The sequence below is a fragment of the Hippopotamus amphibius genome, chromosome 5 (genome assembly GCF_030028045.1).
Source record: "Hippopotamus amphibius kiboko isolate mHipAmp2 chromosome 5, mHipAmp2.hap2, whole genome shotgun sequence".
NCBI lineage: Eukaryota > Metazoa > Chordata > Mammalia > Artiodactyla > Hippopotamidae > Hippopotamus > Hippopotamus amphibius.
In genome coordinates this window covers 161,899,065-161,916,681 of record NC_080190.1, presented here as the reverse complement: position 1 = coordinate 161,916,681, position 17,617 = coordinate 161,899,065, and the positions used below count along the sequence as shown (strand labels likewise).

The 17,617-nt window shown below is 51.8% G+C and overlaps 1 long non-coding RNA gene across 11 annotated transcripts in view; it reads right to left on the bottom strand.

Moving 5' to 3' along the window:
- Positions 1–17,617, bottom strand: part of LOC130853477 (uncharacterized) — a 191,423-nt gene that overhangs the window by 159,602 nt on the left and 14,204 nt on the right. For all 11 annotated transcript variants that reach the window (XR_009053785.1, XR_009053779.1, XR_009053778.1 and 8 more), the window contains exon 2: positions 2,356–2,700. This is a non-coding gene — a long non-coding RNA (uncharacterized LOC130853477). The remainder of the gene's footprint in view (positions 1–2,355; positions 2,701–17,617) is intronic.

Sequence of the window (17,617 nt, the reverse complement as noted above, 5' to 3'; positions counted from 1 at the left end):
GCCCAAGCCCACCCACCGCCTCCCGGGGGGGGAGCATGAGATAACCCAGACCACCACAATGGGGTTGTTCCAGGGAGTAACAGATAAAAGGAGAAAAAGCAAGGCTGCGAGCCGTGTGATAAGTGAGGGCGCAGCTCTGCAGCGGGAGGGTGGGGGGAGACAGCAGAGGAGATGCTAGGGGCCTCTGAGTGCAGAAGCGGAAGGGGCAGTGCTGTGCCTCGGTGTCCCCACTTGCCTAGTCGAGCCCCCCACGTCCCCAGGACAGCTCTGATGGCTACTGCAAGCCCAGTCCGACCTTCCAAGTCCCCCCCCAGACCCTCAAGAGCCCCCTCCCTGGATGACTCCTCTCCCTGCCCTGCTCGGCCGTGAAGACCAGCGAGCGCAGCACCCGTCACACTGTGCTGCAAATGCCTACCTACCCAGGGGCTCAGGCTCCCAGCATACCGTGGACCTCCAGGGGCTGCACTGTGATCCCAACCACACCTGGTCCCAGGGCCCAGCCTGGGGCCTGCCTCCTGCACATGCAGGGCACAGAGTTCTTACTGAAAGTCTGCCTCTCCCAGATGACAAAGAGGACCCCCAGAGCATCCCACAGCAGACACTGCTCCACACACACACACACACACACACACACACACACACACACACACACCCACACACACACACACACACACACACCCTTCTCAGCTTCCTGCTCTGCCTTTTCTCGGATAAATAACCTTGGTCAAGTTACACAGCCGCTCAAAGTTTTCAACTGTGAAATGGGCACACCACTGCCCACCCGGGAAACTGTTGGCTGATCAAGTTATACAGATGCTCAAAAAGCGTGTCTCCTTTTACCATGTCCTTTTCACAGAAGCTGAAAGGAAAGCACTGAGTCACCACCTGATCTGATCAACTACGATGCGGTAAATAAGAGGCCTGCTGTGTGTTTAGCCTGTGAATAAGGCACACCTGTCTCCTGACCTCAGATTGCCTTCCTGGGTGGGAGACAGACAGGAAATCAGGTACCTTGCATAAATGGATGTAATATTACAACGCATGGAGGAGCTGTGGACCAGGACAGTGGGGAGTAACCAGAGAGACGTTATTTCCGTGAGGAGTCAGGGAAAGCCATGCTGAGAAGTGCCACTGGGCACGAGCGGAACTGGGAACCCAACCAAAATCGAACCCCAGGCCCCACCCCACGTGCCATCCCAGCAGCCAAGTGCCAGGTGGCCCCAGGTGACCTGAGCGCACAGGGCACTGGCCGTGTGAGCTGCCACTCTCCTGTGGGCTGCGCAACGCTAAGGCAACATCCCCCGGAGCCACCAACCTCACGGCTGCCGGGTCAGAACAGCTCATCAACTGCAGAACCGCCAGAGGCCTCTGTCGCCGGGTCCAAGTCGGGCTGCCCCCTCCCTCGTGCTGACACGAGGCTCCATTCCCTCGTCTGCTGCCGGCCGGCCATTCAGCTTCCCACGGGCCCCGGGGACTGGAACCTTTGATCAACTGTCCATGCCAACTGGCAGTGCCCAGTTCAAAGGCCAGCACGGCCCACCTGGCTCTGCTCAGAAAGACTTCCAAGGCCCAAGCAACACCCCTCCTTCCTGGGAGCCTTCCCCCAATCAGCCATGAGTGAGCCTCCCTACCATGCGCTGAGCGTCTGCTGTGTTCCAGGCGCGACGCTGCACGTCGCCACGTGGACGACTACTTTGGGGTCCTCAACGCCAATCCTATGAAGGACGGTGATACGTCACCCCCACTGAGGCAAGAAGGGCAAGGAATCCAGCGGTCACTTGCCCCGAGTCACTCCATGGGTACGGGTTACAGATGCCAACTCAGGCCCTTCTGGCTGCACAGGCATCCAGTGGACAGTCGGTTCTTGGTTTCCAGTGTAAGCACAGAGCCAAGAACTCCTCTCCCCGTGCGTTCCCTCCCTGTTTCCTCTGCAGTGTCTTAACTCACGAACGATCGTGTCCTCATTCCCCCTTTCTGCAGGAAATGTGCCAGGCACTACACGGTGTCTTAGAGACACAGAGCCACTTGGAAGCGGCCCCGGCCTCCGAGGCACGTATGGTCTGGTAGATGAGGACAGACACACGAACCAGGAAAACCAGTAGAGGGTGACAGGCATGCTGACACACGTCCATGACGGCTCCTTGGAGGCACCTTTCCATTTCCATCTGTCTCCCCCACGCACCCAGCACCATGCTGCACGCACAGAGGGAGCTCATTAAATGCCCGCCCCCTCTGAGAGCCGACCACGTGGCAGTGACCTCTCTCCCGCTAGCCAGGGCAGCGGCACCTGAAGCCCAGGTGGGTGCTGGGCAGAACAAGCGGGAGATACGCGCACAAGGAGGAGATGGGCCTTACGTTTCATGGGGAGCCCCCGAGGGAGCTGGCTGAGTCCCAAGTGAGCCGTCCCATCGGCGGCAAGGGCGGGAAGCTTCGGTCCTCTGTCCCCGACGGGCATCCAGGCTGCAGGAATCCACAAGGCGCTCAGCCAGGGCCTCCCTAAAACCACCGTTAGCATCCAGAAACATGGCGGGGCTGGGCCACCCGAGAGAGTGCTTCCATCAACGTCATTCCTCAGGCGGCCGAGACTCACTTTACATCCACAAGGCTCAGGAAATCCTTCAAGGAAGCTCCACGCCGCTGACAGGCACTGCCACCACGAGGAACCGTCATTTTAATTCCTCTCTGGTCAAAAGATCAGGCCTGAGGATGGGAAGGAGAAAAATCGATCTCGTTACAATCACGGACGCAGAGCAGTGGTTATCCTTCCTTCCTTACGTTCCTAATATACTGAGAGGGGAACTCACGAAAAAGAACGCCCTGCAGCTGTGACACTTACATCGAGGTGAGGCCAGAGACGGGGGGGCGTGCCACCTCCCACAGGCACCAAAGCCCCCCCAGAAAGGGAACTTTCTACTGCCTAGGGTTCCTCCTTAGGAACTATCCAAGTAGGGCAAAGAGGCTGAGGCACGTCCATTAAAAAGAGGAGGACAGAAAGTTCCGGAAAGGTTAGGTGGCTGGCTTAGGGAGTTACCAGCAAGGCCAGGCCTGGCACACAGCCCTGGGCTCCCCTGCAGGGCTCAGAGGTCCCAGCTGAGGGGGTTTGGGGTCAGCTGGTAGGAAGTACTTCCCTGTTTTGTTTCTTTTTAAAGATAACCACAGAGCCCTGGCATCCTTCCAGGCCCTGTCCTGCACTGTGAGCGTCTTCAGGGCCGGGCCTGGGGCCTGTTCCTTTTGTATTCATTCATTCGGTTACTGCTGAGCACCTACTAGGTACTCAGTACTGTTCTAGGTATATGGGGAGACCTTGGTCTCCCAATCCAGTGTACTTAACTTACTCTAAAGCTAACTGAAGAACAGATGGATCCACAATGCTTAGGGCTTGCGGCCCAACAGCCACCCGTGCACCAATGATAACAATAACTGCCCTTACGGAGCAGCAGTCACTCATCCTGCTAAAAGCTTTGGCCCCCATCTGATACAATCCCCAACCACGGTGGGACTCCCGCCCTTATTTTCCAGATGAGGAATCAGGGCCAGACAGCTAGTAAGAGTAAAGCCCGAATCTGAGGCCCATCTGTCTCCCAAGTCTGTGCTCTGATCCGGGATACCTACCTGGAAAGCCACAGCTAAAACTCACTTCCAGGCATTTCACACGCATAGAATCCTCATTTAATCCTCACCACAACCCTACGTGTGATGGAATATTCTTATCAGACTTTAGAGATGAGAAAGCTGAGGCCCAGACAGCTTCAGCTGCTTACCCAAGGTCACACAGTTAGAAAAACCACAGAACGGGGATTTGAAATCACGCAACCTGGCTCCAAAGCCCATGAGCTTGATCGTTACAGCAACTGTCATCAATAGCAAGCACTGCTACAATTACACATTTCCCAATACTTAGTGGTATAAGACAATATAATTCATGAGCTCACAGTTCTGGAGGCCAGCAGTCCAACACAGTTCTCACTAAGCTAAAAATCAAGGAGTTGGCCGGCTGTGTTCCTTTCTGAAGGTTCTAAGAGAAATCCATTTCCTTGTCTTTTCCAGCTTCTAGAGGCTGCCCACATTCCTTGGCTAGAGGCCCCTTCCTCCACCTTCCTCCTCACAGCATCTCTCGGACCCTGTTTCCATCATCTCATCTCCTCTGACTCTTCTGCCTCCCTCTTCCACGTTTAAGGTCCCATGAGATTACCCAGATGATCCAAGATAATCTCAAGGTCCTGAACATTAATCTCATCTCCAAAGTCCCTTGTGACATGAAAGGCAACGTATTCACAGGTTCTGGGGACCAGGACATGGGGCATCTTTGGGGGTCACTATTCCATCTATTGTTGCAACCATGCCAAAGGGCATCCATCCTCTGTGTTACTCATTCTTCAGTGACCAGGGGTCACAGAGTGAGCTTCTCTTGTCCTATTTAAACTGACGTGACCTAGCTTTTAGACCCAAGAGAAAGGTGGGTTCAAAAGGAAACAAGTATCTAAATATCAGGCCCTCACACAAAAGTACAAGAGACTGGTTTAAACATTAGGGTTTGAAGTCAAGCTACCAAATTTACCCGCTGTGTTACTCTGGGGAAATACTTTTAACCCTTGGTTTCCTCATCTGTAAAATGGAAGTAAATCACATCTACTGAACTTCTTGGAAGTGCTGGGAGGCTGACATGAACTAATCAACATAAAGCACTCAGCATGTCACCAGGCACATATTAAGAGCTCAAGGTCAGCCCTTACTTCACACATCAAATAGAGACAGCCTCCCAGGACAGTCAAGGGTGGTCTGTCCCAGGACCCCTTACACTCGCCCCTCTTTCCTCCTCGGCTGCAGCCCAGGAGCGGCATCGCACCAGAAAGTCAGGATGGCGCTGGGTCAGCTGAGAGGGGCTGCTTATGGCAGGAAGGGATACAGGGATTTCTGGCACCCCGGTTAATGGCAGGGAAAAGAAGGGGGGACACAGTCTGTTCAATATATACTGAGGCCCACAGGCAAATGTGAAGTCAAGTTTGTTTTGTTGGGGTTGGGTACATTAAAGCTCTGTCACCTGGGGAAGAGTTAGTCCATGGTCTGTTGGGTATTACTGCAGCAAAGCGGCAGTCCCCGACCAGGGGCAGGGGCAGTGCTGATGCTTTCGCGAGAAGGCATCCCCGCCACGGGCTCTACCTGCAAGAACGCAGGATGCAGGGTGCTGCACACCACGGCCTCTAGGATCATCAAAGAGCAACACTTCTCCCTTGGGAAGCATTTTCATTTCCTCTGCTGGGTGATTCCTTTCGGGTCATTTGCTCTTTCTGTAATGAACTGGCCAAAATAAAAAAGACAGGCAATGCCCAGGATTGGCCTTGATGGGGAAGTGGAATTTTCATACAAGCTGGTACACAGACATTCTGAAGAAAGACAAACAACCACTTTGGGAAGCTGTTTTGCATTATCCACTAGAGCTGAATACATGCTTTACATATTCCACGCTTAGGTATAAACTCGCAGAAATGTGTACTGATGTTCCCCAAAAGATATGTTGTCGGATATTCGTGACAGCCACACACTGGAAACTACTCAAACACCCATCAGTGGGAGAACGGATTTTAAACACACACACACACACACACACACACACACACACACACACACACGGTGGAATATTACAGAGCCACGAGGATGATCTACAACTGCACGCAGCGTGCGAATACATCCCACAAATGTAATTTTGAGTGAAAGAAGCCAGACACCAGGGAATGCATTGCGATGTTATTTATATTAAAAACATAAACATGTCAGCCTAATCTACACTGTTAGAAGTCAGGACAAGGTTATCTGGGGGGGGGGGGGAAGGGACAGTCAGTGACAGGAAGGGGTCAGGAGGGGGCTTCTCACACGCTGGTAGTGTTCTATCCATCCCCGTGGTGGCTACTCTGGATGTCTTATCAAGCTGTTTTATATACTTCTGATAGGCGTGCTTTTTTATGCATGCGACCTCGATAAAACGTTAAGTAACTTTTTTTTTTAAGAAAACGTCTCCTGTGCAAATACGTTTGCTGGGATACTGAAGACGTGGTAACACCCCCTCGGGCCTGGGAATGGCCCCTTCTAGGTTTCCCTGCCTTGTGTTTTCATGCCCCGCTGCCTCAGAGCTGACCCTGCCCCGGGGAGGGTGCTCAGGGAAACACTTCACAAATAAGAACGCTCTGGCCTAGCGACACGGAATTGCCCCACAAGAAAATACAGCTCCCAGCCCGATTCTCTCGGTTGAGTTTCTCTCCTCTTGGCCTCTGCCTCTGTCAGGCCCAAACAGGTCATTTCATCCTTGACTCTACCTACCAGGTATTTGCAACAGCCGACCCCTGCCCGGCCGTGAACATGTTGAAGAAAAACGAGAAACAGCCTGCCTCTATTTCCTACCCAACACCAAGAGAGCATCTTTCTAAAATAGCCGCTTCCCCTAAATATGGGATGCACAGAGGGGTGCTCTGGGAACAGAAAGACAAGGGATGCTAGCTTGGCAGACCCTGGAATGCACGCAGCCAGGTCAGGCAGCCTCTGGCACCTACATTGGGAGAGAAACACAGTCTGTGGTGGGAGCCAGAGAGAGCGTCTCCTGGCTGGGCGTCAAGCCCTCTCTCTGCTTCTGGGTCTCCTGGACTCTGTGTGTGTTTTCTCTTTCTTTCCCTCTCTTGCAGCAGTGATCAGTCACAGCGTTAATTTCAGTAGGAGCAAAAGTCAGCAGGTGCCAGCTGCACCACCTCTGAAAGCCACAGAGGGGGCAGCTGTGGGGACGATGGACCAGTTCCCCGAGGGGAGGATCTGGCGGTAAAGCTCGCACCATCTTAGCTGGCCTGGCTCTCTCTCAGGTATGTGAGACTTCGGCAACACTGATGCTACCAAGCAGCCGTCTGCCTCATCTTTTTCAGAGGAAGGGAGAGGCGGCCATTTCTCCAGCCATGTCCATGTTATTTCTCAGTGACATCCCAAGAGCTGGGGCCTGCCTAACTCGGGGAGAGAAATCAAGGAGATTTGTTCCCAGGGAAGGCAGCAGCTCTCTGACTGCTGAAGACTCTGTTTTTGCTTCATTTCAGTGTCTCCCCAGTATGTGCTGAGATGACACGGATCAGCTGCCTGGAATTCCCAAGCCTTCCAGCACACGCTCCCCCCACTGCCCCACTCACCCGATTCCTCATTCAGGGGATGGGGGCTGGGGGCCAGATAAACCGGGGTGTGAATCCCAATGGGGTCAGTCGCTCTCTGGCCACGGGCACAGCCCTTAGGCTCTTCGGAAGTGTTTCCCCATCTGCTGAATGAAAACGAGGCATCGACATGCATATCCTCTGGGGTTCATGCATGGATGAGACTATATATAAAATGGTCAGTGCCCAGACCTGCCTGTGGGGGCGCTGTACTCAGCAGAAGGTCAGTATCACCCTCAACAGCCCTGATCAGCTAGGACTGTTGCTAGGGAGATGCAGACGGAGCCCTGCCCCACTCACTAAAATTAGTGAGGGACTGATATTCCTCTGCCCTGCACGAAGGCCAGGCACTTCCACCTACATTGATTAGATTAGAGCCATTCTTTACAAATCCTGACATTCGGATCCGGCCAGGCTCCCAAAGACCTGCACAGCCCTCAAGAACTCAGCAGAGGCTCAATAAATGTTGGTGGGAATTGTAAGTGATTAATCATAACTGCACACTCAGTGCTCACAACATCAGGCACGGTGCTAGGGGCCAGAAATCACATCCATCAAGGAAGACAGGATCCCTGCCTTCAGGGAGGTTTCAGACAACACCAAGAGACCCAGAGATGTAAATGGGCAGATGGTGCGTGGCCATAATCGAATACAGTGGTGATGGCTGGGTTCTCACTGGCAGGGGAGTGGGTGCTGGGCAGACAAGGAGAGGCTGGACCACACTGAATGTGAGACGCCCCAGCACGTCAGAGTACAGGAAACCTTGGAAATAATCTGGTTCCTCACTGAACGGCTGAGAAACAAGGCCCAGAGAGGTAAAGTGATTTGCCCGAGGTGGCCCAGTGAAGGCCTGTGGGATGCAGAAAAAGCAACAAATCTCAAGCGAGAAGGGTGGGCTGGGCACACCACGCCTAGGAGAGGAACGGCTCCTGAAATCGATATGTGTGAGGCCACTGTCAGAAGGCAGTGCGGGGACTTCCTTGGTGGCGCAGTGGTTAAGAATCCGCCTGCCAATGCTGGGGACACGGGTTCAAACCCTGGTCCGGGAAGATCCCACATGCCGTGGAACAACTAAGCCCGTGTACCATAACTACCGAGCCTGCACTCTGGAGCCCGCAAGCCACAACTACTGAGCCCACGTGCCACAACTACTGAAGCATCTAGAGCCCATGCTCCACAACGAGAAGCTGCAATGAGAAGCCCGCACACCACAATAAAGAGTAGCCCTGCTCACCACAACTAGAGAAAGCCCGCATGCAACAAAGACCCAACGCAGCCAATTAATTAATTAATTAATTAAAATTTTTAAAAAATACATAGCATAATAAAAAAAAGAAGAAGAAGAAGGCAGTGTGACCAGAGGCCCGGCAGAGCAGGTATAACCGTACCTCCTGTGAGCGTTGGTTGTTTTACCTCGACAATGCCGTGAGGTATGAACGCGCTTTCAAAAGAGGGCGCTGGCACACGGCAAGCTGCACGCCCGACGCCAGGCGGGGCGTCAGAGACCCTGAGATAGGAAGGAGCCCTGGCGCTCTGCCTCCACAGCCTTCCTGCCTAACCACTAGGCTGTCCTTCCTTAGACGGGTTACATGGTGGGAAAGACGGGGGGCAGGGCGACAGCATAAGAAGGTTCTTGAAGACCGAGTTGGGGAGGGCGGGAGTTTGGTCGCTAGAAAAGGCAACGAACAGAGACTTCCGAGGCATCGGGATCCATTGCCAGGGACTGACCAGGATGCCCCACCCCAAGGACCTGTCAGGAGGTCCCCAGTCTTGCTCTTTGCCCGAGGTAAGTGTCTCACGTTGCCCACGACATGCTTCTCCAGAGGCTCCTCATCAGAGTGGGACGTTGGCCCATCACATCACTCCTGCCAGGCTCAGGGATGACAGAGTGGGGAGAAGCAGTCCCCACCTGCAGGTGAGAAGACAAGTGGTCCTGGAGAAACCTGGGAGCAGCGCCTACCCAGGTAGAACCTGATGGCGTCACGTTTGTCATAGTCTGCGCTACGGACCCACCCGCTCTCAGGGCACAGCTGTCCTGATTACAGATCCCCGGGATTACTTCACAACAGCCTTCCTTTTCATTAACTAGACCAGACCAGAGAGAAACACCAACAGCAATTTTAAGAGAGAGAAAGGCAGGCAGACAGACAGAAGGATGCAAAGACAGACAGGAGGGTGTGCAGGAAGGAAATCGTGCCCAGTGATGACCAGCGTTTTACAGACAAACAGACCAGGGTGAGAATTCTAGCTCCAATGCTTACCAAACAGCTGTGAAACCTTGAACTTCGGTTCTCTGAATCTACTTGCCTCCCTACAAAACAGGTCCTGCCTTGCACAATTAGGGGGGAAATAAGAATTAGCCTGTGTAAGCCCTTACACATAGTAAGTCCTCAATAAAAGAAAACCTTACCTCCATGACCCTTTATAGCCTGAAGGTGAGTAAGATACTGAAATGAGCTGAGAAAGCTACAAACACTTTCCTCCTACAAATGACAAGCCTTGAAAGTTTTTTTGTTTTTTTTTTAGGTTCCTTTTGTTTGCTTTTGCCCATAAAGAACCTCAAGGAAATGTGAGCAAAGATCCACCTGTCAGTCAAACAAAGGGTGCAAAGTGCCATGGAACTGAGCCACCCAACAGTGACTAAAAAGACAGTTCTTTACAGGACAGTAGGACCCACCCTTGAAGACTCCAAATAGAGAAGCTCTAGGACATATTCATTATGTTCTCCAAGAAAGTAACTTTGAAGGAGACTCAAGATCTCACACAGGTCCCTGCCTGCAAAGAGCTTCAAATCTCATTAAAGCAACGGGGCTATGAGAAATAAACAGTCCATTGAAGGACTGAGCCCCTGTGCTCCATGACCTCAGGGAGCCCCTCGCAAGATTGGAGCTGGACAGATCTTGTGCAGCCTGAGAGGTGTACAAGTTGAGAAGAAGGGGAAAGACCCTCAGGGTAGCAGGAAGGGTGATGCTCCAACAAGGAGGAAGATGAGAAACAGCATTTATTAATCGCCAGTCACAGAAGAAGCCCTGTTTAATTCCTCCACTTAACCCCCATTAATGTTCACAACACTGGAGACAGGTCTCAAATCCCCAAATTACAGAAACAGCAGCATGGGGAGGGTTGGCAACTTGCCCAAAGTTACGCAGCTCTCGAGGGGTGGAACGGAACTTGGGATCATCAGACTACAAGGCTCCCCCAAATCCGCCATCACACCAAACCCTGGTCTCACTTTAGGACCTGGGTCATGTTCCCAGCACCCTGAGCTCCCAGGGTCTCGTGGGCTGGGGACTGGCTTCCTCTACAGGAGCTCATTTCCTCAAAGCAGAGCTTTCTACCTGCCAACCCTGCAGTACCTGCCCTTCCCCCACATCCCACCACTCCACACATCCCATAATCATCACCTTCATTCCAACTTGTCTTTAATACCTCGATTATCTGGGCTTCCGTGTAGGTCACGCTTGTGACTTTGGAATGCACTTCTGACTTTCACAGAAAAGGTCTTTCCTTCAAGTCATGTGGGCACATTTCACTAAGTAAACTCAGGCGGCAAACTGCCTGCCCACAAGGCACTGGGTAAAATCCAAAGTGGAAGCGGTGGGGGTCTTCCCTGGTCCGAGCCCTGGGGTCCGAGGCCTGGTCCGGGAAGATCCCATACGCCACAGAGCAACTAAACCTGCGCTCCACAACTACTGAGCCTGCACTCTAGAGCCCGCGAGCCACAACTACTGAGCCCACTCACCACAGCTACTGAAGCCTGTGTACATAGAGCCCTAGAGCCTGTGCTTCGCAACAAGATAAGCCACCGCAATAAGAAGCCTGCACACTACAATGAAGAGTAGCCTCTGCTCTCTACAACTACAGAAAGCCCGCGCGCAGCAACGAAGACCCAACGCAGCCAATATAAATAAACAAACAAACAAACAAATAAATAAATAAATAATAAATTTACTAAAAAAAACAAAAACAAAGGGGAGGCAGTGGGGCAGGAGGAAGAGATGACAGAACAAAAATCCAACAGAGGGAGGCATGGGAAGTGAAGACTGCTGTGCTGTCACCCCAGTGCTCTGTGGAGGGAGGGAGTGGTTTAAAACATTCAGCAAGTGATGCAGGAAGCCGAGTGGCTTACATCCCCCCCTCCTCCTTCCCCTGTGCTCCTAAGGCAAACCCCACTTACATCCCAGCCCGTCGGCATCTGGGGTCAGAAGACAGAAAGAGTGCACGGGCAACTGAACATTATTAAGAGAAAAAAAAGAAAGAAAGGAAGGTAGAAAGGAGGAAAAGAAAAATTATAAACAAACAGCAGAAATTCAAATACATTAAAAACATAACAGAAGGACTTCTCTGGTGGCGCAGTGGTTAAGAATCCGTCTGCCAATGCAGGGGACAAGGGTTCAGTCCCTGGTCAGGGACGATTCTACATGCCGAGGAACAACTAATCCCCTGCACAACAACTACTGAGCCCACGTGCTACAACTATTGAAGCCCGAGCGCCTAGAGTCCATGCTCTGCAACAGGAGAAGCCACTGCAGTGAGAAGCCCACTCACCACAACAAAGAGTAGCCCCCGCTCACCGCAACTAGAGAAAGCCCGTGCACAGCAATGAAGACTCAACACAGCCAATAAATAAATAAATAAACAAATAAATCTCTTAAGAAAAAAAAATGGCATTGGGTTTAAAAACAAAAACAAAAACAGAATCGTAGTCCAGATAAAAAACCCTGACTTGGGGAACTTAGGTCTCCAGAGCTCCGCGGGAACTAAGTGGCATCACAGCATTCATGGCAAGTCAAGTTCAACATCACACACACACACACGCACACACACACACACACACACACACTGCTGGGGGTGTACATGAATCACTCCATATTTACCAAGTGCCTTCATGGTACGAGTTTCAGTACTAGGGTCACAAAATGTTTCTCTGGGCCAGTGGGTCTCACACCTGAGTGTGCCTAAGAATCACCTAGCGGTTTGCCACAATACAGACCCCTAAAGTCCACCCACAGCAATTCTGACCAGTACCTCTGGGGCGGGGTCTACTCTGTAGGTCTCTCGGGTGATAGACATGCAGACATGCAAGGTGATAGTGATGTGGGGTGATAGTGATGTGGGGTGATACAGTGGTGCAGGGTGATACACTGATGCAGGGTGATACAGTGGTGCAGGGCGATACAGTGATGCAGGGTGATGAGATGATACAGGGTACAGTGATGCAGGGTGATACAGTGATGTGGGGTGATACAGTGGTGCAGGGCGATACAGTGATGCAGGGTGATGAGATGATACAGGGTACAGTGATGCAGGGTGATACAGTGATGTGGGGTGATACAGTGGTGCAGGGTGATACAGTGATGCAGGGTGATAAAATGATACAGGGTACCGTGATGCAGGGTGATACAGTGATGTGGGGTGATACAGTGGTGCAGAGTGACACACTGATGCAGGGTGATAAGATGATACAGGGTACAGTGATGTAGGGTGATACAGTGATGTGGGGTGATACAGTGGTGCAGGATGATACAGTGATGCAGGGTGATATAGTGATGCAGGGTGATACAGTGATGTGGGGTGATACAGTGGTGCAGGGTGATACAGTGATGCAGGGTGATATAGTGGTGCAGGGTGATACAGTGATGTGGGGTGATACAGTGGTGCAGGGTGATACAGTGATGCAGGGTGATATAGTGATGCAGGGTGATACAGTGATGCTGGGATGCTGCATAGCTCACTGGAGAAGCTCTGTTCCTGGGGGCTGACTGCTCTCTCTTCAGTGTGAGGCCCTTGAGATAAAGTGACAGTGTGAGTGGTAGCTGCTGGGAGGGGAGTGAGGGGGCTGCCCTTAGTGAGCACCCTTCTGGGCCAGCCCCGAGCCGGGCTCCTGACGCTCAGGGTCTTGCGTCATGCCCACGCACCCCTCAGAAACAGTTACTGACACATCTCACAGATGAACAGCTAGGGCTCACCAGGGTGGCTTGTCCCAGGTCACCTAACTAGGAAGTAGCAGAACTGGAAACTTCCTTTTGTCTCAGAGGGGGGAAAAGATAAAAAGGAAAAGAATACAGTCTAAACCCTGAAAACATGGAGTGGTTTAGAGAAGAGGAAGGAACTGGAAGAGGAAAAAGGAAAGGAGAATAGATCCCTGAGCACTTATTCCTGGCTGGAGCTCTTCTAATCCTTCAGGCGGGCCCCAGGAAGCATGCAGCCCCAGCGGACCCCCGGGACCCCACAAACCATAACAACAGGAAGAGAAACAGGTCTCAGATGGTGGAGGAGGGGAACGATGTGCAGCTTCCCCAGTCACAGGGAAGAGTTGACTAAAATACTCTGATTCCTCCCTCAATCACCATAGAAAACTCAATACAGCTCACAATGCATCACCTTCCTGCTTTCTTTTACAAACACACAGGCGCCCAAAGGGTCACATCCAAATAAACACGCACATTGAGAGCACAGGGCACCTCCACATAAGCCGTGAGGAGGACAAGGATCTTCCTTTGGGGATGAACAGGATCACGTGACACATCTAATCATTTTGCTTCTTGGTCCCGTACCTGCAGGATTACAGTCCACTGCTTCACAGTCAGGCTGAAGGGAACGCCCACGGCTGATATCTATGGATTGCCTTCTAGGTTGGAAGCAGCACACACCTCAAATTGGTGTACCGAAAAAACCCACAAAAGTCTAAGACACAGGTAGTAATAAGCTGAACTGAGATTGAGGTCCCACAGTCCAAGCTCTTAAATGTTCAGCTTCAGCTACAGCCACCCCTGCAATCTGGGCACACTGGACATGTCACTCACTGACTCTCTCCTGGGCCTCTGCTTCTGCTGTCCTTCCAACTGCTCAGCCTTCTTGGTGAACCTCTACTCATCCTGCAAAGCCCTTTCTCTTGCTGTGCAGCCTTCCCCAATCTTCTCAACAACTCCCTGTGACTCACAGCTAAATCTACAGCAGCTCCTTCCCCAGTGCTCCCACAGCATAAAGGGAGATACCATATAGATTCAAATCCCAAGTCTGTCATCTCTGGCCTGTTTGCTCTGGCACAGTGACCCAATATGCGGAACTGGGATGCTCTAAAAACACACAGACCTTATTCTCTCCATGGCCCTAGTCCCACATTGCGGTGCCACCACTTGTATCATCATTTGTATCTGAGTTTTCTCCATTACAAAGCTATGGGTGAGCAGCTTAAGGATAGCAACTGCATTATCCTTAAACTCCTTATTTCCCAGAACCCAGTGCTGCAGCTGCTTAGCAGCTAGTAGCTGCTCAATTGATGCTCACACTGCATTGTCATCCACTGGACATTTACTGCAAACCCACTGTGCTGGTCACTGTGCTTGGCCAGAATGACAGAGACTGTTTTTAACGGAGAGAAAGCGAACAGATTCCAGAGGAAAAGTGAATGATGCTGAATCACCAATTCACAGAAGCCATGGAGCAGAGAGATGCACAGAGATTCTGGAAGGGAAATATCCCCTTGGAGATCCAGACTCTGGAATCACAACAGCCCGCTAGCATCCCATCTCCTTGCTCACCGCGCACACCAGAAGGCTTATTTAGCATTTTGAAGCTTCACCTTAGTCCTCAGAAATTAACACCTGCCCTAACTTCACTGGGCTGCTGGGAGGATAAAATGAGAAAATTCAGGCAAAGTGTGTGGCAGGCCCAGCACACACAGAAAGCGTTCAATAAATACTAGCTGTTATCACCACCCTCAGCAGCTCGGTAACTGAAAGGTAATCCATGATTTCTCAGCAGCCAAGAACACACCTGAACGACAGACATCATTCTTCATGCTTCCAGAAATTCCAAGGGATCTCCCTTTCATTCGTTTCCCAAATTAGCTAAGGATGAGAAAGTGTTGTCCTTTAGGTAATTCAAGGTGCCAAATACACACAGGTCGTGCTTACTGAGGTGTGTGTCATGGGCACCACTGAGAGTCTGCAAAGAGGAGCGTGCATTTGGAATGAACTTGCTCGGACTTCCTCTAAAACCCTCAGGGGGAAATGCCTGGAGCCGGAGGCAGCCCAGGCCTTGGGACACCACAGCCGCTCCCGGCTGGACACCCGCAGCTCCGTGTCCTTGCCTGACCGGGGTGGGAGGGCCAGAGCCGGCCACCCCAGCAAGCAAGAGGGCAGAGCTGGGGAGGAGACAGCGGCCCAGTGCAACAGATCAGAGAACAGATACTCTCATGTGTCTGGATTCCTAGCAGATCAGAAGCCAGGGCAACGATGGGGATAAAGAACATTTATTAAATCCACAAAGGACCAATGACAGCCCTGGACAGGATTTCATCTAACGTCTCCTGTGACTCTCATGATGGCCCTTGGAAGCGGTAGGACTTTTCCCTTATGTGAGACCTTTAGAAACTGAAATCGTCAAGGTAGGATTCCAAGCCAGGGTTTTCTGACTCCTTCGGTTAATATTCTCTGCCAAAGGACAGGGATGACATTACACGGAAAGGTCACTTCCTCCTTTTCACATTTGTATAGTCTGTGGAGGCCATTTTTCAACAAGCATATATTAATACAATCGGAAAAAAAATTCCAGATGTTTTGTTTGGTTTTGTTTCTGAATCCGTATCTGGTGCTAGAATTTGCAGATATTCTTCTCTGGGTGCCAGAACAGCTCTTGGTTGTAGGTCCAGAAGCAACAAAGAAATGTATCTTAATCATTTCTTTACATGACCCACGCTGAGGGGCAGTCACACCCTGTATCTGATCTGAAGGACTCTGCCTCAGGGACAGATAAAGCCTGGGGGGTCCCTGGGTACCAGGAGTCTAGCACATCCAGCCCCCAGCAGCAAGACTTAAATCAGAGATGCAATCAGCTTCGAAGACATCACACAAACCTAGGTGTGAAGCAGCAGGCAGCTGGGGCAGAGCTCATCTGAATCTACCTGGCCCTGCCGCCAACCCCCTGACCTTATGAGCCAGGGTGGGAGCGAACAAGGGCACAGGCGTGAGGGAGCAGCGGGCTCTTCCCCAGCTCTGGGAAAAGGCCCTGGGCCCACGTTTCCTAATCTGTGAAACGGGACTGTCGTGCGGATGGCAGCAGCTAAAATTCAGGGCTTCCCCAAAACTCTTCCATCCTGCAAGACCAAACACAGGGGCGGCGAGAGACAGTGGGTGGGAGAATTTCCCTCTTCTCCTTAATGTTTATTTGACTATGAAAGTTTTTATATCCACGGCCCTCCCCCTCTCCCCCCCGCCCCTCCCCCCCCATTTATCCTGAGGTTGCCATCCCCTGGGAGTACTCCCGGGCATCCAATCAGCAGAAGAGCAGTTGTCTGCCCTAAAACAGGCCACAGTGCAGATGGCCAGCACCTGCTACGCAGTGTCCATTTCCAACCCCCTCCCTTTTCCCTCGGGGTGAGCCTGAAGGAGCCCCCCATCTGGCAATAACCATTCCTCTTCACTGCCTATTTCTGCTTTGCTCTATCAGTCATTTCCTTGTGGAAGAGGTAGACAGGGCATGGCTACTCAACCCATTTACAAGGTGATGTGGAAGATAGTCTAAGAGGAGAGAAACTGATCCAGCATTTCACCCTGTGGGTTTCCTGCCTTCCCCGGTCACTGGACAGAGGAGGAAGGGGAAGGGGAGGAGGAAGAGGAACAGGAGGGAGATGTGACTCTGGCGGTTACAGGGTTAATAGGGAACGCCGCATACACAGCAACACTACTCATTTCTTTGCAAACAAGTCATAAATGCTAACATTCTCGGGGCACCAACCATGTACCCCGGCTCTACGAACATCATCACATTTAATCATCACCACAACACAGGAGAGGTTCGTACTTTACAAAGAAGGTCACCGAGGTCCAAGGATGCTAAGCCACTTTCTCAAGATCCCATAGCTAGTAAGAGAGGTTACTTCTGTCTTCTCCTATGGGAGAAGGAGGTTCGTTTAGCTAAAGAGGATATCTGTCTGGACAGTTCAAGAGCACGCGGAGCTGCAGCTGAGGAATGCAGAATGAAATCGCCAGTTTCATCGCGTGCTCCGTCCTTCCCTCATTCAGCAAACATTTAGCAAGTGTCTATACCTAAGGGAGGGAGTGCTGCTCGTCCTCCCGCCCACCTTCTCCTTCGCTAAGGGAAGTTGGCTCCGTGATGGCCGTGTCTTAGGAATCCTCCCTCGCCTCTTCTTTGCTTCTGAAGACTCCCTGCAACGCCTGGCCTTCCTTGGCCTGTAGCTTCCTCTCTCCAACCTCTGCCTCAGCTGTCACATGGCCTTTTCCCGTGTCTCTCCAGTGTTCTGTCCCACGCCTCTCTGTCTCGGTTCTCTCCTCTCCTCTAAGGACACCATCGTTGGATTTAGGACCCATCCTAATTCTGTAAGACCTCATCTGAGCTAATGACCTCTGCAAAGACCCTATGTCCAAATAACACCATTCCGAGCTTCTGGCAGACATAAACTGGGGGGGACATTA